Here is a 21,412-nt window from a genome sequence, read left to right as displayed (position 1 = left end):
GTGTGTGGGGCTGTATGATCTGTGAGATGGGAGCAGTGTGATCTATGAGTGGGGCGGGGCAATGTGATCTGTGAGGGGGGGCTGGGTGTGTGGGGCAGTGTGATCCATAAGAGGGGCCTGTGTGGTACAGTGTGATCTGTGAGATGGGTGCCGGTGCAGTGTGATCTGTGAGTGGGGCAATTTGATCTGTGGTGGGGGGGTGCAGTGTGATCTCTAAGAGGGGCCTGTGTGGGGCAGGGTAATCTTTGAGTTGGGGAAAGTATGATCTGTGAGATGGGGAAAGTGTGATCTGTGAGTGAGATAATGGGCCTAATTCAGACTTGATTGACAGGCAGAGGCGGTCGCTGGGCGGGCCAGCGGCGTTTGCCCGCCGTTTTAGGGGCGTGGTCTGGGCAATGCAGGTGTGCCCAGACTGTGCAGGGGTTGGGCTGTGGCGGCTTTGTGATATCACACGCAGCCGCTGCGACCGGGACAGCGACGGGTAGCTCCATGCCAGCGCGCAGGACCTGCACAGGTAGAGAACTACTCATCAAGTACGTGCACTGCTTTTGTACTTGTGAAGGTAGGTGAGTAACTGATGGTAGTCGTGCGCCGTACTTGTGAGTAACTGATGGTAGCCGTGCGCTACAATCAAGTCTGAATAAGGCCCATTATTATTGCAGGGCTGAGATGGCTGTCAGCGGTCTGGCATGCGCCGGCACACTGTAGCACCAGCGCATGCGCAGTTCCGAGCTGAGCGGCTGCTGTGCGAAAACACATAGCAGCGATCAGGTTAAATTAGGCCCAGTGTGATCTGTGAGGAAGGGGGCTGGGTGTGTGGGTCAGTGTGATCTGTAAGAGGGGCCTGTGTGGGGCAGTATCATACCCTCCAACATTTTACACATAAAAATCGGTACAAATTCGAAAAGGGGCGTGGCCACTCCCCTTTTCCTATAGTTTCAATAGAAGTTTGGAGAGCCAAAAATCGGTACAGACCATAAAAAAAGTTACTGTACCTGCCAAAAAGGTACAGCTGGAGGGTGTGCAGTATGATATGTGAAATGGGGACACTGTGATCTGTAAGTGAGGCAGTGTTATCTATGAGGTTGGGTTAGCACCAAAAGAAATTCTTGCCCTGGGCTCCACTTGGTCTACAGCAGGTCCTGCCCTGATATATATATAACAAGTCTTTATTACTGTGTTTGTTTCCAATTAAAAGCTGCTAATTATGCTGGTGATATATATACAAAAATATTAATGTAACATAAATTGTCATTGCCATAAATTGTCCTTGACATTCCAAGAAGCAAAATATTCCATACATATGGTATATAACTTAAATCACATTACATGAAGTGGCTTAATTATGACTACTGTAATAGTCAGAGAGCACATGATTGCCCAAGGGAAGCGTTCAAAGTAATATAGTATTGCTGGCATTGGCTAATAAACCAGATCAATCACCTTGCAGTGATAGTGATCTGGCAGCCTGAAGGCACTGTTTCTCAAGTGGCATTCAACCACTTGATGGTTAACACCAAATATTTGGAAATGTAAGTAGTAAAGGAAGGGTCACATGTGCTTACATGTACAATAAACAAAAGTCTGAATACTAAAAAGGACAATTACACATACAATGGGAAGTGACTTCTGGCTAAATGCATAATGCCATTGATATGTGTAATCTTTAAGACTATGGATTTTGACTACAAGCTGTAACTGACCTGGGTTGGGAGTGTTGAGAACTCGGGGGTTCTTCCGATGATCCGGAAGAGGAACCACAGCTGGGACGGAGCAGGGATGGTCGGATTTAGGTTTTCCTCATGCAGAACTCAGCCGTTGTAACCGACATGTAATGCTAAAGAATTAGTTGTGGCCAAGACTTGGGGGCGATGCTGAAGTACACAGATGAATGAAGAACTTGTGAGCGATGTTGAAGAAATGAATGAAGATTTGAGAACGATGTTGAAGCACACAGAAGAATGAAGAACTTGTAAGTGATGCTGAAGAAATAAATGAGGGTTTGAGATTCAGTGTAACTCTGGAAGTTTGGGAGGCGTTCCACTTAGGGATACCCTGTAACACTGGAAGCACAGGAGGTGTCCCTCTGAGAGATACACTGTAACGCTGGTAATGCAGAGAATATCCCACTGAGTGATACACTATAACGCTGGTAGCACAGGGAAGGTTCCACTGAGTGATACTCTGTAACGCTGGTAGCACAGGGAATGTCCCACTGAAAGATACTCTGTAATGCTGGAACACAGGAGACGTTCAGCTTGAGAACACGCTGAACGCTGCTAGCACTGGTGATCATTGGAAAGACGATACTCAGGCGCCGGGGCTCTGTACGGCGTCTGCCTTTGAACTTCCTGTCTTCTCCCGATTGGTGGAAGGGGCCGATGACGTCACCCGCTCACCACGCTCTCGTGGATGCCGGGCGCAATGGTGGCGCCCACACCCCGGGAACCCTCCGAAGGCAGCACCAGCAAGATGCGACGACCGCCGGGAGACCCAGCACACCCGGAGTGGTAAGCGCGGCAGCCGCATCGCCGCGAGTGTGACAGTACCCCCTCCTCTAGGAGTGGCCCCTGGACACTTTCCTGGTTTCGTTGGATGTTTAGAATGAAAGATCCGGACTAGTCGGGGAGGAGTGACTTCAGAAGCTTTGACCCAGCTCCTCTCCTCAGGACCATAACCTTTCCATTCTACCAGATACTGTAAATTCTTGTGAAGATAACGAGAGTCAAGAATAGTTTTGATTTCAAATTCTGTTCCAGCTTCAGTCTTTACCGAAGTTGGGCTAGGAGACTCCGAATTAAACCGATTTAAAATGAGGGGACGAAGGAGAGAAACATGGAAAGAATTTAGTACCCGAAAGTGGGAAGGCAATCCCAATTTGCAGACAACAGGGATCAGGACTTGCAAAACGGGGTAAGGACCGATGAACCTCGGAGCAAACTTCATAGCGTGTACTCTTAAACGAAGATTGCGGGTAGAGAGCCATACCCTGTCACCAACTTTGTATTGAGGAGCTGCTCGCCGTTTTCTATCCGCAAAGAATTTGTAGCGGCCAGAGATTTTCTTGAGATTAGCATGAACCCTACTCCAGATTTGACTGAAGTGCCGGATAGTGGAAGCTGCAGCAGGAACATCCTCCGAAGGAAAAATTGGTAATTCTGGGACTCGTGGATAGAATCCGTAATTAATGAAGAATGGGGACTCACCAGTGGAAGAGTGGTACAGATGATTATGGGCAAACTCGGCCCAGGGTAACAGTTCCACCCAATCGTCCTGTGAGGGAGAGAGATAACGCGGAGAAAAGTCTCTAAATCTTGATTGACACATTCCGTTTGCCCATTGCTTTGTGGATGGTAAGCAGATGAGAACTTGAGTTTTATTTGTAAGGCTGAGCAGAGAGCCCTCCAAAATCTTGCAGTGAACTGTACCCCTCGATCAAAGACTATCTCCCGAGGTAACCCGTGCAGGCGGAAGTGTTCACGAATAAATAGTAAAGCCAACTTGGGAGCCGTTGGTAAACTGGTCAACGGAACAAAATGTGCCATTTTTGAAAAGCGGTCAATGATCACCCAGATGGTATTGTAACCCTTGGAGAGAGGTAATTCGGTAATAAAGTCCATAGAAATATGGGTCCAGGGTTTCTTAGGAATGGACAGTGGACGAAGCAACCCCGCAGGAGGCAGACGAAGAGTTTTGTGCTGAGCACATTGAGGACATGAATTGACATAATCTTGTATATCCTTCTCCATGGTGTCCCAACAATATGACCTTCGTAGAAATTCACACATTTTTTGAACTCCAGGATGCCCGGAAAACTTGGAGATATGAGCCCAAGTTCTTGTGATCAGTGTAAATAGTAATTAGGTGTTTAGCACCTTCCAATAAGTACCTCCATTCTTCTAGGGCAGATTTTATTGCTAAAAGTTCCTGATCTCCAATGGTGTAGTTTCGTTCAGCAGGAGAGAACTTACGAGAATGGAAACCACATGGATGTAACTTCCCATCAGAAGAGTACTGTGAAAGGACGGCACCGATGCCTACTGAGGAAGCATCGACTTCCAAGAAGAATGGTTTTGAGAAATTTGGTTGTTGAAGTACCGGAGCAGACATAAAGGCTGATTTCAACCGGGCAAACGGTTCTACAGCTTCGGAAGACCAGAGACTTGGGTCAGACCCCTTTTTGGTTATGGCAGTAATGGGTGCAACGATGGTAGAAAATACCTTAATGAATTTCGGGTAGTAATTTGCAAAGCCCAGGAATCTTTGTACCGCTTTCAAGGAGAGAGGCTGAGTCCAGTCCCGAATGGCAGTGAGTTTCTCCGGATCCATGCGAAGCTCCGTACCCGAGATGACATAACCGAGGAACGGAATCGAAGGAACCTCAAAGATACATTTGGAAATCTTGCCGTAGAGACGATTCCTTCGTAAGCGAAGAAGTACTTCTTTGACTTGTACTCTGTGCTCTGCAAGATTCTTAGAAAATATCAGAATGTCATCCAAGTACACCACTACGCTTTGGTATAACATATCTCGTAAGATTTCATTTACAAATACCTGAAAAACGGCAGGGGCATTGCTGAGGCCAAACGGCATTACCAGATATTCGTAATGCCCGTCCCTGGTATTGAAGGCCGTCTTCCATTCGTCCCCCTGTCGGATACGTATCAGATTATAGGCTCCTCTTAAGTCGAGCTTAGTGAAGACATGGACTCCACGAACCCTATCAAATAGCTCAGTAATTAGCGGCAAAGAGTATTTGGTCTTAACGGTGATATCGTTTAAGCCACGATAATCAATACATGGTCTTAACCCTCTGTCCTTCTTCTTCACGAAAAAGAAACCTGCTCCAGCCGGGGAGGTAGAGGGGCAAATGAATCCTTTCAGTAGATTAGATTTGATATAGTCCGACATAGCTTGGGTCTCGGGTAATGACAAGGGATATGTGCTTCCCCGGGGCGGCATTTTCCCTGGGATAAGCTCAATGGGACAGTCCCAGGGTCTATGGGGTGGTAACTGATCAGCCGCCTGTTCCGGGAACACATCTGTGAACTCCCGAGAGGCCTCCGGAATGAGCTCCTCATCCGACTTGTAAGATGCACAGAGCGGGTAAACATGAGTGAGACAACTAGAGTGACAAAACGAACTCCAGGACAATATTTGTGACGATTTCCAGTCGACGTGAGGGTTGTGAATTTTAAGCCAAGGTAGACCAAGAACAAGATCGTGAGGCATCTCCGGAATTACTAGAAACTCCAAATGTTCTTGACGCAGAGCTCCGACCTGCAGCTTGTTGGCTCTGTGCGACTTGTAATAAGACCATTAGATATTTTGGTACCATTGAGGGCAGTCAACATTATAGGTCATTTGACAGACTGTAACTGTAAACCCAGACTCTGAACACAAGAAAGAGAAACAAAATTCCCTGCAGCCCCAGAGTCCAGCAGGGCCTTAACAGGTTTGGCTACAGACTCAGAAAACAGAGACACGGAGAGTAAACAATCCACTGTCAGAGAAGATTTAGATGTAACCCCTAACTTGACTCCTCCGGAACAAGCTAGGCCTGCCCGTTTCCCGGACGGGACTTGCAGAACTTGATAAAGTGATCCGCGGCTCCACAGTAGACGCAGAGTTTACCCTCACGACGGCGCTGTCGTTCCTCCGGGGGACAGCCGGGACCGGTTGATTTGCATGGGTTCGTCCGGACTCGGGGTAACTGTTTGCTTAGGCGGGAGAAGCCGGAATCTGGATCGATCCGACCGACTGCGTTCGCGACCTCGTTCCTGCATGCGAAGATCCACCTTGACACAGAGTGAGATCAACTCTTCTAAAGGATCCGGCAGATCCCTAGTGACCAGCTCGTCCTTCAGACGGTCAGAGAGCCCGTTCCAGAAAGCGGACCTGAGAGAATCATTATTCCAGCGTAGTTCTGAGGCAATGGTCTGGAAGTGAACCACATACTGTCCCACAGAACGGGAGCCTTGACGGACTCGGAGCAGGTCCGAGGAAGCAGCGGTCATTCTGCCGGGCTCATCAAAAATCCTTCGGAATGACGCGATGAAATTAGTGTAACTGGAAACCAATGGGTCAGATCGTTCTCACAACGGAGACACCCAATCCAACGCTGAGCCTTCAAGCAAGGAAATAATGTATGCCACTTTGGACCGATCCGTGGGGAAATTGTGTGAGAGAAGTTCAAAATGCACCTTGCATTGGTTGAGAAAACCACGGCAATTCTTTGGATTCCCATTATAGCGAGAGGGAGTGGGAAGCTGAAGGCGTTACCTGGTTCCAGACGAGGATTGAACATTACTGAAGATGACTACTTGAGCGGGTACTGGAGCAGGAGCCGGAACTACTGAAGCCAGGGAGGCCTGAATTTGATCCAGCCGGCCGGATAATTCCTGGAGATACTGCATCACCTGGCTCTGTGCCGCCTCCTGACTCTGAACTCGGGAAGCCAAGTTTTGGATGGCGCTTGACTCTGGGTTCCGATCCCCCGGGTCCATGTGGCCTGAGTATACCGTCACTGACCTGGGTTGGGAGTGTTGAGAACTCGGGGGTTCTTCCGATGATCCGGAAGAGGAACCACAGCTGGGCCAGAGCAGGGCTGGCCGGATGTAGGTTTTCCTCATGCAGAACTCAGCCGTTGTAACCGACGTGTAATGCTAAAGAATTAGTTGTGGTCAAGACTTGGGGGCGATGCTGAAGTACACAGAAGAATGAAGAACTTGTGAGCGATGTTGAAGAAATGAATGAAGATTTGAGAATGATGTTGAAGCACACAGAAGAATGAAGAACTTGTAAGTGATGCTGAAGAAATAAATGAGGATTTGAGATTCAGTGTAACTCTGGAAGTTTGGGAGGCGTTCCACTTAGGGATACCCTGTAATACTGAAAGCACAGGAGGTGTCCCTCTGAGAGATACACTGTAACGCTGGTAACGCAGAAAATGTCCCACTGAGTGATACACTGTAACGCTGGTAGCACAGGGAAGGTTCCACTGAGTGATACACTGTAACGCTAGTAGCACTGGAAAGGTTCCACTGAGTGATACACTGTAACGCTGGTAGCACAGGGAATGTCCCACTGAAAGATACTCTGTAACGCTGGTAGCACAGGGAATGTCCCACTGAAAGATACTCTGTAACGCTGGAACACAGGAGACTATCAGCTTGAGAACACACTGAACGCTGCTAGCACTGGTGATCATTGGAAAGACGATACTCAGGCGCCGGGGCTCTGTACAGCGTCTGCCTTTGAACTTCCTGTCTTCTCCCGATTGGTGGAAGGGGCCGATGACGTCACCCGCTCACCACGCTCTCGTGGATGCCGGGCGCAATGGCGGCGCCCACACCCCGGGAACCCGCCGGAGGCAGCGCCAGCAAGACGCGATGACCCGGAGCCCACCGGGGGTGACGACCGCCGGGAGACCCAGCGCACCCGGAGCGGTAAGCGCGGCAGCCGCAGCGCCGCGAGTGTGACACAAGCCTTCCTTAACAATGACCAGTTATTCACAAAGCCACTTGATTTCTTGGGCGCTGTCATTTCAGAATTTTGAAAGCAATATTTCTGGAATTGCCCAGGCTCATTGTCCAGGCGCAGTGTCGGAACTACCGGCAGTGCAAGCAGTGCACTGGGGCCCACCGCTGTCAAGGAGCCCAAAGCCAGCTCCATTTATCCTCTTCAGTGGCATGCCCGGAAAAATTCCAGGGTCGGCTGCGCTGTGCAGGCTTGCAACCCCGGAAATTTTCCGGGCATGCCAGTGCTCCCCCACTCCCTCCCTCCTTCTTACTCCGCTCGGCCGACACGGTGGATGATGCAATCGCATTGTGACGCAGTCGTGTCATGACATCATGACGCCATCGCGTCATTCTGGAAAACTCCACTAGCCGAGCGGAGTATAGGAGAGGAAGGAAGGGGAGAGGATTATAGTGCTCGCAGGCTAGTGCCCACCAGCAATTGCAAATGCTAGGGATGGCCATCGGTGGGTTATCCATTGATGGCCACCATCGATGGATAACATCGATGGTCAGTGGCCAGCCATCCCTAGCTATCCCTGGACAACGAGCAATCCAACGAGCATGGATCCCAGATCATAATACCCCTGGGAAAAAGCATGACACAACATGTAAAACCCCTGGCAATGCACATGAAACCCCTGGCAACATGCAGGTAAAAATATCTAAACTGGTACTGTGGGGGAATATCTAGCACTGTGGGGGTATATCTGGCACTATGAGGGCATATCTGGCACCGTGGGGGCATGTGTATCTGGCAGTGTGGGGGCATATCTGGCCACATGGGGGAATATGTGTATCGGGCACTGTGGGGTCATATCTAGCACTGTGGGGGCATGTGTATTTGGCAATGTGGGGGCATATCTGGCAACATGGGGCAATATGTGTATCTGGCACTATGAGGGCATATCTGTGGGGGAATATATGTATCTGGCACTGTGGGGGCATGTGTATCTGGCAATGTGGGGGCATATGTGTATCTGGCACTGTGGGGGCATATCTAGCACTGTGGGGGCATATGTGTATCTGGCACTGTGCGGGCATATCTGGCACTGTGGGGGCATTTGTGTATCTGGCACTGCACTATTTGGGTCATATGTGTATTACGCCGCCATTTTCATTGGCCACACCCAATGTGACATTTGACCACGCCCATTTTTTGTTGTTTTCTACTTGCACCACCGTGTGTGTGTGTGTGTGTGTGTGTGTGTGTGTGTGTATATATGTATATATATATATATATATATATGTATATAGATACAAACAAGATTTATCAGTCCTTGCGCACCATGTCCATCCGGAATTAGAGTCTGTCCGTTTCTCACTGTGCCGCTCAATCCCACTCCGAGCCACCGGAATGAATAGAAAGGTACGGAGAGTGCACAATTCAGTATATAATTTTATGTAAGGAATAAAAACGGTACATATCCACATACATTGAGGTTTAAAAGTAACTGTTTAGGACACTTTCATCCTGGATCAGACCGTCACTCCTCCGATCACACGGGGAAACCTCTCTCATCGGCTCCGGACCCAGCGGTTGACATCACAACGCCCACGTCATCTAGCCACCACCAACACGTTTCGTCCTATCAGGGACTTCGTCGGGGGGTTGTGTTCCATCTCCATTTAGTCCATTTAAATATCATGCCTCATTAGCAGCACTGGATTTCATTGGTTACTCCATACAACATTAATCTAATCAGTTACGGTGTTACAATTTTAAAACAGTTGTATCACAAACATCTACAATTATAAAACATACATCAAGCAGGAGGGTATAAATCCTCGAACCTACAATATTAGTTTATTCAAACAGTAAAACTCTCATCAACCTATAAAGTATCCTAATATCCTATTGTTTCAACTACTTCGGCTAGAGGATTTTAACTAGTGATGTGCACCGGAAATTTTTCGGGTTTTGTGTTTTGGTTTTGGATTCGGTTCTGCGGCCGTGTTTTGCATTCGGACGCATTTTGGCAAAACCTTCCTGAAATTTTTTTGTTGGATTCGGGTATGTTTTGGATTCGGGTGTTTTTTTTTTTACAAAAAAAACCCTCAAAAACAGCTTAAATCATAGAATTTGGGGGTCATTTTGATCCCATAGTATTATTAACCTCAATAACCATAATTTCCACTCATTTCCAGTCTATTCTGAACACCTCACACCTCACAATATTATTTTTAGTCCTAAAATTTGCACCGAGGTCGCTGGATGGCTAAGCTAAGCGATCCAAGTGGCCGACACAAACACCTGGCCCATCTAGGAGTGGCACTGCAGTGTCAGGCAGGATGGCAGATTTAAAAAATAGTCCCCAAACAGCACATGATGCAAATAAAAAAAAGAGGTGCAATGAGGTAGCTGTGTAACTAAGCTAAGCGACCCAAGTGGCCGACACAAACACCTGGCCCGTCTAGGAGTGGCACTGCAGTGTCAGACAGGATGGCAGATTTAAAAAATAGTCCCCAAACAGCACATGATGCAAAGAAAAAAAGAGGTGCACCAAGGTCGCTGGATGGCTAAGCTAAGCGACCCAAGTGGCCGACACAAACACCTGGCCCATCTAGGAGTGGCACTACAGTGTCAGACAGGATGGCAGATTTAAAAAATAGTCCACAAACAGCACATGATGCAAAGAAAAAAAGAGGTGCACCAAGGTCGCTGGATGGCTAAGCTAAGCGACCCAAGTGGCCGACACAAACACCTGGCCCATCTAGGAGTGGCACTGCAGTGTCAGACAGGATGGCAGATTTAAAAAAATAGTCCCCAAACAGCACATGATGCAAAGAAAAAAAGAGGTGCAATGAGGTAGCTGTGTGACTAAGCTAAGCGACCCAAGTGGCCGACACAAACACCTGGCCCATCTAGGAGTGGCACTGCAGTTTTCTAGCGAGAGGATGAGTGCTTCACTAGCCATGAACATAGGCCAGGGCCTCAGCCGTTCCTTGCCACTCCGTGTCGTAAATGGCATATTGGAACGTTTACGCTTCTCATCAGACACTTTTAATTTTGATTTTTGGGTCATTTTACTGAACTTTTGTAGTATACTTGATGACACAGAGGTAGAGCAGTGGACTACTGTACCGTACTGCTATATATATACTGGTGGTCAGCAAAATTCTGCACTGTCCTCCTACTATATACTGCGCACAACTAAAATGCAGCACAGGTATGGATGCATAGTATACTTGATGACACAGAGGTAGAGCAGTGGACTACTGTACCGTACTGCTATATATATACTGGTGGTCAGCAAAATTCTGCACTGTCCTCCTACTATATACTGCGCACAACTAAAATGCAGCACAGGTATGGATGCATAGTATACTTGACGACACAGAGGTAGAGCAGTGGACTACTGTACCGTACTGCTATATATATACTGGTGGTCAGCAAAATTCTGCACTGTCCTCCTACTATATACTGCGCACAACTAAAATGCAGCACAGGTATGGAATCATAGTATACTTGACGACACAGAGGTAGAGCAATGGACTACTGTACTGTCCTGCTACTATATACTACAATGCAGCACAGATATGGAGCGTTTTTCAGGCAGAGAACGTAGATATTTTCAGCACACTGAGCACAGATATTTGCAAGCACACTGAGCACAGATATTTGCAGCACACTGAGCACAGATATTTGCAGCACACTGAACACAGAAACTGAGAGAACGCAGCCACGTCCTCTCGCTATCATCTCCAAAGCATGAGTGAAAATGGCGGCGACGCGCGGCTCCTTATATAGAATCCGAATCTCCCGAGAATCCGACAGTGGGATGATGACGTTCGGGCGCGCTCGGGTCCGGACCCACAATCACTGGAAACGCTGTACTGTCCAAATCCTCCAGCACTGAGGCTTCCACTGCAATCGAAACATTCGTTGAGCCATCGGTTTCCTGAAGTCTGAAATGGTTGTGGATTTCAAAGATACCTTAATAGGAATATCTCCACTTTTTGTCCTGTGAGTGTGGTACGCACTTTCATTTGATACAGCAATAATAGGAGAAAAGATACCTTTATATACCTGACTCATTCCCACTTTAAAGTGAGTTTAGGTATGCTCTTCTATGCATACTTTATGGTGAAGGACACACAAAGAGGGTGAAGATATCTAAAGAAACCTTTCTGTACACCTATTCGTTCCTCCTAGTGTGAGTTGGGGTACGCACCTATATAGATCCCCCACTTATGCTATTGTTTCCCTTTTTCCTGATGGGATCAGGTCAACTTTATATATGAAAAGAAAATATTGTATAAAACAATACTACACATTGCATGTCTGCTTTTTCTGTTTTCATATAAAATCACTGGACATTAACCACACCAATTGAGAACGTTCTTTGAACAACTGAGGATCAACCCAACGAGAACAACTCCAAGGGACGTATATATCATATTTATTTTTTTTACTTTGGCGCTTATACTGAAAAAAATTGTCTTCTTCTTGTGAAATTTCTGACTCAGATACAGCTGATGGGGAGGGTAGTTCACATGTGGATGTTCCTGATCTTTTGGAGGCTATTAAGTTAATTCTGCAGATTACGGATGATCCCGAGCCATCCGTTCCTCCTAATAAACCAGATAGGTTCAAGCTTCAGAAGGTGATTAAACAAGTTTTACCTCACTCTGATCACCTAGTGTATATACATCAGGAACCCTGGCAAAGCCCGGGTACGATGTTTGTGCCTCAAAAGAAGATGCTGGCTCGCTATCCCCTCGCGCCAGAGCTGTCTAAGAATTGGGAAACGCCTCCTCCAGTAGACTCACATGTGGCTAGGATGGTGGTTTCCTCAGCTCTACCTGTCACTACCGTCACGTCTCTAAAAGAGCCTACAGATAAACGTGTCGAGGGTTGACTAAAAGCGATTTACACCCTTACGGGTGCTGCACAAAGGCCCACTATTGCAGCTACATGGGCGGCAGAGGCTATTGAAGCTTGGGCCTTGGAGTTAGAAGCTGAAATCTCCTCTGACCATGCTAGACAATGCTTGTCATATATTGTCACAGCTTCTCGCTATATTAAAGAGGCAGCTTCTGATGCCGGTATCCTAGCAGCCAAGGCCTCTACTACGTCAGTCCTTGCTCGCAGGATATTGTGGCTGAGATCCTGGTCTGTGGATCTGGACTCTAGAAAAACCCTGGAGGTACTCCCTTTCAAGGGGGATATTCTGTTTGGGGAGGACTTAAATAAGATAGTGGCTGACTTGGCTACTGCCAAAACTGCCTGTCTGCCTAATACAGCTCCTTCTGTGTCAAAGGCCAAAGGCACGTCCTTTCGCCCCTTTCGTCCTTCAGGTAAAGCAAAAGGTCAGGCGTACCATAAGCAGGCCCGCACTTCCAAACCTGGTAAGCCGAAGCCCAAAAGAGCCTGGGCTGCCCGTCAGCCAGCAGCCAAGACCAATAAGCCTGCCACATGACGGGGCGGGCCTCCCCCTGGGGGATCCCAGGGGGGGGGGCGGCGTCTACAGTATACCCAGGAATGGTTGAAGACCACTTCAGATGCCTGGGTACGGGAAGTCGTCACTCGAGGTTACGCCATAGCCTTCAAAAACCGACCCCCTCATCGATTTTGCCAGACAGACGTCCCGTCGGACCAGACAAAGGCAAACACTCTGCATTCGGTGGTACAGACCCTCCTGGATACAGGAGTCGTAGTACAGGTGCCTCTTGCTCAGAGGGGCCGGGGGTACTATTCTCCGCTGTTTCTAGTCCCGAAAACCGATTGGGTCCTCCCGGCCCATTCTCAACCTCAAGGCACTGAACAAGTTTGTGAAGGTTTCCAAGTTCCGTATGGAAACCCTTCACTCTATAGTTCTGGCCTTGGAACCTGGGGACTACATGGTCTCCCTGGACATACAAGATGCTTACTTGCATATTCCTATAGCAGTGTCACATCAACAATACCTGAGGTTCGCTATTGGCAACCTCCATTACCAGTTTCGGGCGTTACCTTTTGGTTTAACAACGGCTCCGCGAGTCTTCACCAAAGTTATGGCGGTGATGACGGTGGTATTCCACCGTCAAGGGGTCAGGATACTGCCGTATCTGGATGACTTGTTTATCCTGGCAAATTCCCCAGATCTTCTCCTGCGTCATCTGGATATGACTGTCCGGTTTCTACAAGCCCACGGGTGGCTCATCAACTGGAAGAAATCCTCCCTGGTCCCTGCTCAGAGCATGGTGCATCTGGGAGCGCTGTTGGACACTCACAACCAGAGGTTGTTCTTGTCTCAGGAGAAAGTCCTGAAACTTCAGGACAGGATTTGTTGCTTCCTTTCTCGTCCGCAAGTGTCGATACATTCGGCAATGCAGGTGCTGGGCCTCATGGTATCAGCATTCGACATGGTGGAGCATGCTCAATTCCAGTCTCGCCCCCTCCAGAAGCTGATTCTAGCCAAGTGGGATGGCCTGCCTCACCGGATCAGGTCTCAAATGATCTCTTTGACTCCGGAGGTCCGTCTGTCGCTGCTCTGGTGGCTCCAGGACTGAGAATTGTGCAGAGGCCGTCCCTTCTGGATATCCAACTGGGTCCTGTTGACGACAGATGCCAGTCTAAGAGGTTGGGTTGCGGTGCTGGAGCAGCACTCCTTGCAGGGTCGGTGGACCAAGGAGGAATCTCTCCTCTCGATCAACATTCTGGAATTGCGGGCGGTCTTCAATGCGTTGAACCTAGCCCAGCAGTTGATTCAAAACCGTCCTGTTCAAGTACAGTCGGACAACGCCACCACAGTGGCTTACATAAATCATCAAGGCGGCACTCGAAGCTGTTTGGCAATGAAGGAAGCCTCACGGATTCTACGTTAGACAGAACACCATCTACCGGCAATATCGGCAATATTCATTCCGGGAGTCCTGAATTGGGAAGCGGACTTTCTCAGTCGTCAGGACGTGCATGCCGGCGAGTGGGGCCTCCATCCAGAAGTGTTTCAACTCCTCGTGGAAAGGTGGGGTCTTCCAGATGTGGATCTGATGGCGTCTCGACACAATCACAAGGTTCCGGTCTTCGGAGCAAGGACAAGGGATCCTCAAGCAGCATTCGTGGATGCGCTGGCAGTGCCGTGGAGGTTTCGGCTGCCGTACGTGTTCCCTCCGGTGTCACTCCTGCCCAGGGTAATTCGGAAGTTCAAGCAAGAAATAGGAAATCTGCTTCTCATAGCTCCGGCGTGGCCCAGACGGCACTGGTTCTCAGACCTGCAAGGCCTATCGTCAGAGCACCCACTTCTACTTCCACAACGCCCAGACCTCCTCATTCAGGGCCCCTGTGTCTACCAGGACCTAGCCCGGCTGTCTTTGACGGCGTGGCTCTTGAAGCTTCCGTCTTAAGAGTTAAGGGTTTTTCTGAAGAGGTCATTAAAACTATGTTGCAGGCCCAGAAACCGGCCTCTGCTGGGATTTACCATCGGGTCTGGCATTCCTACTTTGTTTGGTGCGCATCTAACCATTGTGACGCTTCCAAGTTTAGTACAGCCAAACTTTTGGCTTTTCTACAGCAGGGCCTAGATTTAGGCCTGCGTCTGGCCTCCCTCAAGGTTCATATTTCGGCCTTGTCCGTGTGGTTTCAGAGAAAAATTGCGACTTTACCTGATGTTCATACTTTCACTCAGGGTGTGTTGCGTATCCAACCTCCCTATGTCCCGCCTGTGGCTCCTTGGGACTTGTCGGTGGTTTTGGAGGCGTTGCAGGAGCCTCCATTTGAACCTCTTGGTTCAGCTGACCTTAAGTGGCTTTCCCTTAAGGTGGTGTTCTTGCTGGCTATTGCCTCTGCTAGAAGAGTGTCGGATTTGGGTGCCTTGTCTTGTAGTTCCCCATATCTGATTTTTCACCGTGACCGGGTGGTTCTTAGGACTCGTCCTGGATATTTACCTAAGGTGGTTTCTTCGTTCCACCTTAATCAGGAGATTGTGGTTCCAGCTTTTGTCTCTCCTGATTTGTCTCCCAAAGAGCGGTCTTTGGATGTGGTACGGGCTCTCCATATCTATGTGAAGAGAACTGCTTTTATTCGAAAGTCTGATTCTCTCTTTGTTTTGTTTGGATTTCACAAACGTGGCTGGCCTGCTCACAAGCAGACCCTGGCCAGGTGGATTTGAATGGTAATTGCGCATGCTTATGTGAAGGCTGGTCTGTCAGCTCCTGTTCACATTACGGCCCATTCTACTCGGTCTGTTGGACTTTGTTGGGCGGCCCAACGTGGTGCGACCCTTGATCAATTGTGCAATTGATCGCTCGCAAGGCGATTTTAGCAGAGTTGCTCACGCTAAGCCGCCGCCTACTGGGAGTGAATCTTAGCATCTTAAAATTGCGAACGAAGTAATCGCAATATTGCGATTACACACCTCTAAGCAGTTTCTGAGTAGCTTCAGACTTACTCGGCATCTGCGATCAGTTCAGTGCTTGTCGTTCCTGGTTTGACGTCACAAACACACCCAGCGTTCGCCCAGACACTCCTCCGTTTCTCCGGCCACTCCTGCGTTTTTTCCGGAAACGGTAGCGTTTTTTCCCACACGCCCATAAAACGGCCTGTTTCTGCCCAGTAACACCCATTTCCTGTCAATCACATTACGATCGCCAGACCGATGAAAAAGCCGTGAGTAAAATTACTAAGTGCATAGCAAATTTACTTGGCGCAGTCGCAGTGCGGACATTGCGCATGCGCATTAAGCGGAAAATCGCTGCGATGCGAAGATTTTTACCGAGCGAACAACTCGGAATGAGGGCCATTGTGTTGGTGATGTAGTGCAGGCCTGTGCAACCTGTAGCTGTAAAGGTGTTTCCAAACTACAAGTCCCATCATGCATTGCCTGAGTTTTGTTATTAGTGAATGGTACATCTGTTGCAGTGCATGCTGGTATGTGTAGTTCTAATACATAATCAGAGATCTTGCTTGTCCCTAACTGTTTTTTAAAAGAACATTTATTAAATATTGTTTAGTTTTTGTTATTGATGTTTATTGTGTGTTTTTGTGTTTAATTTTATGTTGTTTGTGTAAATTTGGTGTTTCATTTTATATGCAAAATATTGTGCAGAATTAACCTTTGGATATGGATTATTTAGTGCAACACCATCTTATTTGAAGAATACACACCCAATTAAGTAATCCAGAATAGCTTAAACATAAAATAGTTTACTTAACATTAGGTTCAAGATGTTTACATCACAATAAGGATTTTCAGATAAAAATGAGTATTCAAAGTATGGTCATAATGTTTTGCCAAATTTTTCAACAGTACGCCAGAGAAGCACCACAGACACGCCACAGCCAACTGATGAAGATGGTGGGAATGCAGGTAAGAATTCACTGTAGTCACATATTCTGCAAACACATAGAAGCACAAAATATTAATGGTAATATTTTCACATAGGTTCTTCTTCTGCAAGCCGCCCTCCTCTAAGGCGCCCATCACAGGGCTCTGTGAGTTTACCTAGGAGGCCCAGTAAGACACGTCGTGTGGAGTCTGAGTCTGCAGCTCCATCTTCACCACCCAGGCGGCGCATCTCCGCAGTGTTGGACCAGCCACCACAGGCAATTTTGGCAAGTCCACAAAGTGATGAGCCACGATCACCTCAGCTGTCTGGTGAGTAAAGAATTTTAAAAAACAAATTTAAAAAGTTTGACACAGTGTCGTCTATGAATGAACATGGCTAAGGCATAATAATTAGAATAAACACTGATATGTGCAAGGTGTTATATTGCCAAAAAGTGTAAGATTAATAATTTGAAATGTAAAAACGTATATGTTGCCTTGTGCCTTTATCACCTTGCACATATCATTGTTTTTACAATTCCTTAGGTCTTCTCATGGTTTTTTCAGCTGCACCACTCTTTGTGTAGTGTCAATACAAATAATGTATTAAAATTTCTTACTCATGGCCATAATGTCAATCAACAAGCACATGTGTTTTTGTTTAAAAAATCCAGCACCCATTTTCAGATGTGATGTTGGCCATAGCAACCATTCAGATTCCAGGAATTATCTTCTTGAAGGTGCAAAATAATTGAGAATTAAAGTCTGATTGGTTACTATGGCCAACATCCCATTTTAAATTGAACTACCATCTTAGTAAATTTAGCCCACAGGTGTGCACAGAAATTGAATAGCGGGTTTCGCACTGGACTTAACCCCCCCCCCCCCTCCACGGCATTATAGTGTTCTCACACCTCCCCTGTCCTGGATAAAGACTGCTCACCTGGTCCGCTCCTCTGGCCCGTCCAGGTGAGCAGTCTATATCCAGGACAGGGGAGGTGAGAGAACACTATAATGCTGTGGAGGGGGGGAAGTTCGGTGCGGAACCCGCCAGTCAGTCTCTGTGCACGCCTGTGAAGGCACATATGTGTTTGTTACGGAAAGATTCCTAGTTTTTAAAAAAAAAAAAAAACCATGAGTATTATTAAGTATGGCATGTTTAGTACAAGCCAAGAAATTTAATTATAACTAAACAGTGCCTGTTGTCAACCCCATACAGAACCAACCATCATGGGCGATGACGATCAGCAGGAACCTGAACAACAGCCAACCTTTACACTGCACCTTACGCCCGTTGATCCTACCCAGCCAACCCAGCAGCAGGATATGCCCCAAGCCTCCCTAAGCCCCCAATTGATCCCAACTCCACCCCAGCAACAAATGTCCCAAGACTTTTGGACCAGTTGGGCCACACAACAGGCCCAAAACACTGCCTACCTGAACACACACACACAACACCTTGCCAGTCTGCCTTCATCATCTTCCGCGCATTAGTCGGAACTCGGGCAGACTGATTGTTCAGGTAGGCAGAATCGCTACTTCAATGGAGCAAATCAGGGCGGACAACACGCAAATGCTTGCCAATTTAACGTGAATCATCGATGAGCAACAGCGGCAGCAACAAGCCCTAATACAAGTCATCCAGCACAACCAGGTAGTGAATGAAACTTTGTCTCGGAATGTGGCCAGCAACACTGCCACAAATAATCAGCTGAATGCCAGTATTCACAACCTCAGCCAAAGCATTACTGTGCTGGCAGCACAACAAGTCAGCTCCAGCTCCAGAACCACTACCCCTAGCCAGACCCCAGTTACCTCCCCTGTTCGACGCTCAAGCAGAACACGAGCCCACGACCCTGGTCAAACCTCTGCACCCAGCACACAAAAACAAAAAAAATTATTAATACATGAAATTTGTGTAACACAATAAAATTGATAATATTGTATTCACTAAAAATCCAGTGTCCGTGTCAATCATTGTAAAACACGCTATGTGTGTATGGTTTAATGGGGTAATGAGTGACAATGCTTTTTGGAATATGATAAGCACAAATGTACAGACCAGTATAAAGAGCAAACACTAACGAACAAAACACACATTCACACCTACAATACATTTAATCAAAGTGGTTAGTCGAGGTGATTTATAAAATAAAAAAACTTACGGGAAAAATACCGCAGAATCACTTCTTGCCTTACCTGCCTCCCTACATCTGTACTCACACTGTCACCAGATGTTTCTAACTCCTCTGCTTGCTGACTGTTTTCTCCATCATCATGTGGCAGATGTTGTTTCAAACACAGATTATGGAGAAAACAGCAGCAGAACACAATCCTAGTCATCCTAGGGACTATACAACAAAAGGCCAGCAGATTTATCCAGACACCGAAACCGTGATTTCAGCACACCAAAACATCTTTCTATCACATTCCGCGTAGACTTATGTGCATGATTATAACTGTGTTCAGCAGGAGAATCAGGTTGGGACAATGGAGTAAGTAGCCAAGAGTAGCAGCCATAACCACCATCACCTGAAAAACAGATATAGGCAACATTAGTACATGTGTATGATGATTAATTACCCTAAAAAACAATGGAGTTTGAAGTTACCACACATACACACAACACACTTGGAACATACCCAGCAGCCAGCCATCAGGCATTTGTCCGTCCTCAAATTTATAGAAGAGAGATGACTGACTGAGGATGAAGGAGTCATGGCAGCCGCCAGGGTAACCTGCAACCACACTCATAATTTTTAGATTTGCATCACAAACCACCTGGACATTAGTGGATTTGTCCATATGTCGATTGGTATATATATATATTGGCGGCCCCGAGGTGGTCTCAGCTCAACATGTGTGCAATCTATGGCCCCCAGCACATTGGGCATGCCAGCAAGCTCATAGAAAGCTACCCTGACAGCATGCCACTGTGACTCCTGGGTAGGGAAGCAGATAGAGGCATTTATATGGGGTTCCAAGACATCCAAAACCTGAGTGGACATTAATAAATATAAGGTGAGTGTCATGACTGTATTCAATACAATACTGTGTTCTAAGACCTAACAGAAGCAACACTTAGACATAGACGTGTATATATATTTCAACTCACCTGATTCAAATATTTTGAAAAGGTGGGCTGGGAGATACCAATGACGTCGCCTGTCACAGCCTGGACGCTCCCAGTAGCCATAAAGTGTAACACAGCCAGGAGTTTGTGCAGGCCTGAGACAGAGCGAGAGCGTGCTGTCTCAGGGTCTAGTCCCAGTTTGACAAGGTCATACAGACGGAAAATGTTGTTTCTATTTAGGCGAAACATCTGTATGACCCTATCATCAGACAATGCGTTTAAGTTTAAACGTCCCCTAAAAAATCGTGGCTGGCGCAGCCTCCGCGGCACCTGTTCAACCTGCTGACCATGTTCACTTACCTGGCCCTGATTTATTGAAGAGTCATGGAGCACTCTCAGGTATCCCCCAGCAACCAAAAAATCGGTAGCACACACCACAGCCGCCATTTCAGAGTGAGAGATATTCAAAATGTGCCTTGGACCGTTTTATAGGGCCAAACATTCAGGTGTGACTAATGGATAATTGAATACACATGTAAACACGCTTCTCAAAAGCAGGTCTACTTTTTTTTTTAGGACTTTTTTACGATTTGTATTTTTTCACGACCGCAAATGCATTTTCACGGTAGACATTACAAATACGAATGGTTAGTAAATGACCGTGATTCATACCTAAACAGCCGCGTTTTGACCGATGGTGTATTCATTCGTAATTTTAAACATGAACTTCCAAAAAAATACGAATGCCCTCATCACTGCCGTGATTTGAGTTTAGTAAATTCCCGAGATGACACTTTGAAGAAAAAACGGCATCTCGGTCAAAATCGGGAGCTTAGTAAATATACCCCAATGTGTTACAACTCGTACAACTCGTATTTTAATGTTGCCAGCAGCTTGGTTCATTGTGTTCACAAAACTTAGGTTGCTCACCATTACCTGTGTTTTCATATGTGCTTATCTATGGTATTACATACCTTAATGTTTTAATAAAAATGTAATAGACTCTTCCAGCACTTCCACCTTTTCTTTTAACCATTTTCTGTTATTAGGTTTGGCCCGTCCCTATCTGGGCCAATATTTACAAAAAAATCGATTTTTTTTTACCGATTTGTGGGGGGGTTTTTTTCTAAGTCCCAACACGGGAATTCACTAAGCACAAATCTCGGCAGTGTTTTGACTATTCGTAATGGTTTGAATGACAAAGTTCAGAAATACGAATGCATAGACCATCGGTCAAACGTGGCTGTTATTTCATACAACACAGGTATTCACTATTCATTCGTATTTTGGTGTTAGTCTCTGAGTGCTCAACTGCGGTTGTATTTTTTTTGCGATTCGTTAAAAAAAGCAGCAAACAAATAGACCTGCTTTTTCCAGGCGAGTTTGGATAATCATGCATGGATCAGTGAGATCTGTGCATTGTTATCTATGGGAAAGGGTCTGTTTACTGTAAAAACTTGAAAAAAAAATTGCGTGGGGTTCCCCCTCCTAAGCCAAACCAGCCTCGGGTTCTTTGAGCCGGTCCTGGTTGAAAAAATATGGGGAAAAAATTGGTTGAGGTTACTCGCGGTCAA

At 46.9% G+C, this 21,412-nt stretch overlaps 1 long non-coding RNA gene across 1 annotated transcript in view; it reads left to right on the top strand.

The window, feature by feature from the left end:
* LOC135056425 (uncharacterized) overlaps nt 1-18,722 on the top strand; it is a 49,373-nt gene extending 30,651 nt beyond the window's left edge. The window contains exons 2-4 of the long non-coding RNA XR_010243978.1: nt 16,748-16,807; nt 16,883-17,095; nt 17,985-18,722. This is a non-coding gene — a long non-coding RNA (uncharacterized LOC135056425). The remainder of the gene's footprint in view (nt 1-16,747; nt 16,808-16,882; nt 17,096-17,984) is intronic.
* Nucleotides 18,723-21,412: the final 2,690 nt, after the last annotated feature.

Source organism: Pseudophryne corroboree, chromosome 3, assembly GCF_028390025.1.
Source record: "Pseudophryne corroboree isolate aPseCor3 chromosome 3, aPseCor3.hap2, whole genome shotgun sequence".
Lineage (NCBI taxonomy): Eukaryota > Metazoa > Chordata > Amphibia > Anura > Myobatrachidae > Pseudophryne > Pseudophryne corroboree.
The sequence above is the reverse complement of the archived record's forward strand: the minus strand, read 5'-3'. Positions and strand labels throughout refer to the sequence as shown.